This window comes from Rosa chinensis, chromosome 1, assembly GCF_002994745.2.
Source record: "Rosa chinensis cultivar Old Blush chromosome 1, RchiOBHm-V2, whole genome shotgun sequence".
Taxonomy (NCBI): domain Eukaryota; kingdom Viridiplantae; phylum Streptophyta; class Magnoliopsida; order Rosales; family Rosaceae; genus Rosa; species Rosa chinensis.
Window position 1 is genome coordinate 48,760,556 of NC_037088.1, and position 6,901 is coordinate 48,767,456.

Below are 6,901 nucleotides of genomic sequence, written 5' to 3' on the forward strand. Positions count from 1 at the left end.
AGTATCTTGACATATTTAAATAAAGAATAGAGAAGTAGTGAGAACCAAAAGAAGCGACTACAACAATACTTTTCACAAAAGAATTGATTTAGAATCATTACTTGATGAGATATATATATATACATGTTAGTAATGTAATAAAATAATTTTTTTAATTGTTTTTCTATTGGACTTAGAAATTTGTAAGTAACTGGGAAATAAAAATCATTAACCGTAACAAAGTTTTATTATATATTGATGTCAAACAGATTTAGAAAAGAAAGAAGAGCATGATTCAGATAAAATACACACACACACACACACACACACACACACACACACACACACACATATATATATATATATATATATATCAATAGAAAGTCAAATGTGGGACCTCAAACAATCCCATAAAAAAAAAAACAGAAAGAAAGAGGAGCACGTGAAGAACCGAAGATGATGGATAGAGATAAATTGAGAAAATAATATAAAAATACATAATATAAACCTCATATTAATATAATATTAATATTATATATATACATATTATTTTTTTTTCTTCTGAAAAGCTGAGTGGGGCACCGGACCCACTGGCCCCTGCCTCCCTCCGCCCCTGGTTTGAACTGTAGAGTATGGTACGGGAAGTGGAGAGCGAAAATACTGGGATGTTTACAGCTTTGGCATTCTCTTGTTAGAAATGTTTACCGGAAAAGGACCCACAGATCTCATGAATATTCATAATTTTGTAGAGATGGCTATTCCTGAACGAGTTACAGAAATTGCAGATTCAAGACTGCTTCAAAGAGGCACCAATGATACTCAAAAAAATGAGTGCTTGATTTCGATATTTGAAATTGGAATTGCATGTTCAGATGGAGCCCAAAGTGACCGAATGAGTATCGATCGTGTTGTGCCTAGATTGCATTCCATTAGAGACCGTCTTCTCCCATAGAAAGTTTTTCTTCTGTGTTGCGAATTGTAATAGCTTAATTGTTCATCAACTCGTTCTTTGCTTCTTAAAGTTTTATTTGTTGCTTGCAAAGACGAGTTGCTACTACATAGGTTAGGATGCTTCAGGCAAATACAATCAATGAGGTACAATTTATGTGTGAAGAATACTATTACAGTGCTATTACATCTAGTAAATTTAAATCTGGGACACTTGATGGGTAGCTAGTTCTGATGGGTTTTGAGTGGAGAAATTCAAAGTCTTTGTGATGTAAAATTCCAATTTCAGATATCCAACCGTGCAAAATCAATTTAATCAAGTTAAATGGTTTAATTAACGGAATTCTTCTTGTTTAAAAAATGTACTTGGAAGTTGGAACATAAGCATTATTTGACCCAATTGTGCCTATTACATACAATGGAAATTAGCTCTTCAGACAGTGTTGGGTCAAAGTTTGTTCAAGTAGTACATGCCCACGGGCTCTTTTTGGGCTTTGAGGGCCCAAAGCAAGAGTCACTCTTAAAGACGAACCCTAGGAAATCGAAGTTCCGGATTGTGTCTCCAACTGGGAGCTTCACATGAAGTACAGTTGAGAGAAGAGTAGAAGACATTCCAAAAGTGCTAGATTTCCAGGGATTACATAATCTAACTGATAAAGATGATGATTTTCATGATGGAGGGATCAAATTATGCTTGTTTGAAAGTGAATATGGAAAGGTTTTAGAATAAAGATGTGAGTCAGTGCCATCTATTTTATAAGATAAAGAAGCACAGAGTAGCACACAGCATATACTTCTCTTGGCCTTTCATGGAATGGAGTAGAAACAAACTCCAGAAAAAGGGGCGTCTCAGATCTGAACTTCATCATATTTTAAACCAAAGAAAGAAAATGATGGCGGCTTTTTGACTTTGTTGTCCTTTCCTTGGTGGGGAAACCATTCCACTAGTCTTTATGAACTGAACTTCGTCTCGGCGTGCAACTATTCATGCAACTAGCCAACTACACAGCATCATGCCGCCCACTGGAAAGCAAATGATCCAATTAAGCAGTCGTAGTCAATCAAAGAGTGCTTATCCGGATCAAAAGTATATATCTCCCTCTCTTTGGTTAATACCAGCAAGTTTAAAATAAAAGACCGAAAGAGAGTATCCAAATGGGGGTTTTGGTTCTGAATCTGCTTTTGATATACTCAGTTCTTAATCCCATGTTCATTTTCAGTTGTAGCTCTATGCCTTTGAACCATCTCCTGACCATGACGCTCGGAGGGAATGAGACGGATAGGCTTGCATTGCTAGCCATCAAAGCTAACATACAGCACGATCCCAACCAGGTCATGAGCACGTGGAATGCGTCCATTCACTTCTGCTCGTGGTACGGTGTAACCTGCAGTTGAAGGCATCACCAGAGGGTCACAATGCTGGACCTCAAATCACAAGGCTTGTCCGGCTTCATATCCCCACACATAGGAAATCTAAGTTTCCTAAGGGAGATGTACCTCTATAGCAATAACTTCACTCATGAAATTCCTCTAGAAATTGGGCGTTTGCGTAGGTTGCAGGTATTACATCTAGCTAATATTTCATTTACTGGCCATATTCCTACCAACATATCCAATTGCTTCAATCTTACCTATCTCAGTTTCGGGTTCAACAAGCTGGTTGGTGAAATTCCTTCCCAACTCGGTTTCTTGTCTAAGCTTCAGACAATTGATTTCGACCAGAATAATGTTGAAGAGGAAAGATCCCACATTGGAAAAGTGATAAATAAAATATAACTTATAAGTGGGTGGATCTCACCCAATTGTACCGAGGCCTTTTGTGATTAAAACCCAACACCTATCAGGTGGTTAAGTTGGGACAGTATCGGTACAATGGTGGGCCACGGGCCACGCTTGTCGCTGTTTAACATGGTATCAGAGCGGGTCGCCCTTCAATATGTTGCCATCATGGACCCGGATATGGGTTCATTCATTAATTGATTCACCAATCTCCTCTCCAATCATGGACCTAGTTTGAGTTCATTAAATTGGCCATCGGAAGTTTCCGATTGGATTATTGCCAAGTGTCCGATGTGGGGCTTGGATTGTTATGTGATTGGTCAAGTCTCTAATGTGGGACTTGTGACCTGATTTCCAATGTGGAATCGGGTTTGTCAATTAATTCCACGTGCATACCTAGAGCTAGGTTGCACGTGAGGGGGCGTGTTGAAGAGGAAAGATCCCACATTGGAAAAGTGATAAATAAAATATAACTTATAAGTGGGTGGATCTCACCCAATTGTACCGAGGCCTTTTGTGATTAAAACCCAACACCTATCAGGTGGTTAAGTTGGGACAGTATCGGTACAATGGTGGGCCACGGGCCACGCTTGTCGCTGTTTAACAAATAATTTTACTGGAGAATTCCCTCCTTCCTTTGGGAATGTTTCATCTCTTACGCAGCTCAGTGCAACTGTTAACAACTTGGTAGGTAGCATCCCTACGTCTTTAGGCCAATTGAAAAAATTAACTTTCTTTTCGTTGGGCGGTAATATGTTGTCTGGTTCCATGCCTCCCTCCATTTTTAACCTATCTGCCATTGTTTCTTTTTCCATATACTACAAAACCAAATTCAAGGAAATCTTCCCTTAAACTTCAGTGATGCTTTTCCAGTCATCAAGGTCTTTAGCATTTCGGGAAACAAATTTATTGGAGGCATTCCAGTGTCAATATCCAATGCAACAAGTCTAGTGTCCTTCGATGTCTCCTGGAACAATCTAACAGGACGAGTGCCCAGTTTGCTACTACTTCATAACCTCATGGTTTTCTCAGTTGCAGATAATCATCTTGGAAGTGGTAAAGATGGTGACTTGAGTTTTGTCTCGGAAATGATCAATGCCACACAATTAATGTGGGTGTTTTTAGCCTACAGCAATTTCGGAGGGACATTGCCCACATCAGTATGCAATCTCTCAACCAATCTTGAACAGCTTTGGGTTCAAGGAAACAACCTACATGGTAGCATCCCAAAGTTGGGGAATCTTGTCAACTTGCAATCATTGTCTATGGAGGAAAACTCCTTCACAGGCAACATCCCCACTGACATTGGGAAGCTTATAAGGCTTGGGGCATTGTTTCTTAATAGCAACAAACTATCCCCGAGCCTTCCATCCTCTCTTGGAAATTTAACCATGTTAACCCTTCTTCACTTGCAAAGAAATAATCTTAATGGCACCATCCCTTTAAGCCTTGGGCAATGCCAGGGGTTACTAGAGTTGGATCTTTCTCAAAATAACATTGATAGCACAATACCCCAACAACTGCCTATTGGCCTCCCTTTTTTATCAATTTCTTTGAACTTGTCAAAAAAATCATTTTTATGGTTCTCTCCCATTGGAGATAGGAAATTTGAAGAATCTAGGTGCATTGGATGTTTCAGACAACTTGTTATCTGGAGAACTTCCTCCTAGCCTCGGCAATTGTAAGAGTTTAGAAGTCTTACACTTGCAAGGTAACTTATTCCATGGGCTCATTCCTTCATCTATGAGTGAGTTGAGAGGGATTCGAGATTTAGACCTTTCTCGCAACAATTTTTTAGGAGATATTCCACATTTCCTAGAGGGCCTTGGTAACTTGCAAAATCTGAACTTGTCCTTCAATGATTTTTGGGGAGCAGTACCAATTGGGGGTGTTTTTAAGAATGTACATAAGTGCCAATTCAGTTGTGGGAAACATTGGGCTCTGCAGCGTCACTGCTAATCTTCAACTTCCTTTGTGCAAGTCTAAGGAGTCTAAAGGAGGACGATTGTCTCGTAGAATGAAAATAATGATCTCTTTAGTATCTAGATTTACTCTTTTGGGAATTGTTGTGGTGATCTATATTCTATTTCGTTGTTCAAGAAAGAAAATGAAAGGAACTGAATTGAGCACTTTGGGGAACTCTATGTTGCAAGTTTCATATGCTAGTCTCCTAAACGCTACTAATGGGTTCTCTTCAACTAATTTTATTAGCATTGGCGCTTTTGGGTCTGTGTACAAAGGAATTCTTGATGATGATGCAGCTATTATTGCTGTTAAGGTGTTTAACATGTTACATCGGGGTGCTTCTAAGAGTTTCATCTCCGAATGTGAGGCATTAAGAAACATCAGACATCGAAATCTGGTAAAGATTTTAACTGCATGCTCAAGTATTGATTTCAATGGCAATGATTTTAAGGCTCTTGTTTACGAGTTCATGGACAATGGGAGCTTAGAGGATTGATTGCATCCATCTACTGGAACTAAAGAGCTAACAGAAGCACCCAAAAGTTTAAATCTAGTTCAAAGGGTCGACATCACCATTGATGTTGCTAGTGCATTGGATTATCTTCACAGCCAATGTGCAACACCGATTGTTCATTGTGATCTCAAGCCAAGTAATGTTCTTTTGGACAGTGATCTGACTGGACATGTTTCTGACTTTGGGCTGTCAAGGTTTCTAACAGCACCAACCACTAATGTGCCTGAAAATCAGTCAAGCTCCATTGGAATTAGAGGATCGGTTGGTTATGTTGCACCAGGTAATTTTTCTCATATGCTTCAAAAATTTCTCTTCCGCTGTTTTACTCTTACATATTTCAATAAGAGCAATTTGATTTATTCATAGATGTAGTGACAAATATTTGTTGATACTTTCTGAATTGTAGAGTATGGTATGGGAAGTGAGGTATCTGTATATGGGGATGTCTACAGCTTTGGTATCCTTTTGTTAGAAATGTTTACTGGGAAGAGACCTACTGATCATATGTTCAGTGATGGCTTGAATCTTCATAATTATGTGAAGACAGCTCTCCCTGAATGTGTTTCAGAGATTTCAAAATCACTAGCTCTTCAGGAAGGCACCGCCAGTGTCGTTGAAGCTCATAGACAATTGAGTGTTACACCACAGAAAATTGAAGAGTGCTTGACTTTGATATTTGGAATTGGGATTGCATGTTCTACTGACTCCCCAACAAACCGAAAGGATATCAGTCAGTTGAATTGAAGTCCATTAGGAAAAATCTACTTGGCTAGGAAGGTTTTAAGTTTTTACTCTTATGTGAAGGCCATTAAACATGTTGACGTACTGTTTTATGCTTCAGATATCTCCTTTGTTTTTCAGTTGTCATATACTATCTGTGAAGTTTGGTTGATATTACAGTGAATGAAGAAATTTGCTGGTTCTTGTGTGAACGTACTACATCTTGTGCTTGATATGTAACTGTGTATTTAAGGCATTGAGCTAATAAAGAAAAGAGTACTGCTACATCTTGTATAAATTTGGGAGGTAAATTTCACACTCTACTTTGAACATTTTTCGTTACTGCAGATTTAAATAGAATGAAAGATTTGTTTAGTTGTTGTAATCTAGACTATTTGAAGTCGGCAATTTGGCGATATGGCACTTTTCCCGGCCTTTTGGCTCCGAGTAGCGGCGGCTGTTGTATTGTAGGAGATGATGTTTTACTTAATTTTTAGGGTTACACTATTTTGACCTATCTATGTGGATTTAGGTTGAGTAGTAATTTTTATTATTAGGTTTATTTGTAATTGGGCTTTATTTTGAGCTCTTTTCATTAGGTTCATCCCTTATTATTAATGAATGTTTTCATTAATTCCAAAAAAAAAAAAGTCATTTCCCTAGTTGGGCACTTCAGCTCTGCCTAACTGGGGAAGTGACTTTCCTAGAATCTCACACAACTTCACTTTGCCTCTGGACTCAGCGAGCTAGCTTCACCTTCTTGTATATTTCTTCCCTATTTCATATGGTACTTTTGGCTGTCCCAACCCCCAAGTAAACTTCTATTTAATTAAGTTGCCCACTGAATGCAAGTCAAGCCTTCTTTGAAATTTCCTCTCCGGCCCAAGGTTTTAAATATCGGTATTTTCATATCTATCGGTACTTTGAAAAAGGGAGATATCGGATATATCGGGGATATATCGGGGATACAGTGTACGAAAATATCGTTTTTGAAAA

At 38.5% G+C, this 6,901-nt stretch overlaps 1 pseudogene; it reads left to right on the forward strand.

Moving 5' to 3' along the window:
* Positions 1–4,606: 4,606 nt before the first annotated feature.
* LOC112168624 lies at positions 4,607–5,929 on the forward strand (annotated as a pseudogene).
* The last annotated feature ends 972 nt before the right edge of the window (positions 5,930–6,901 follow it).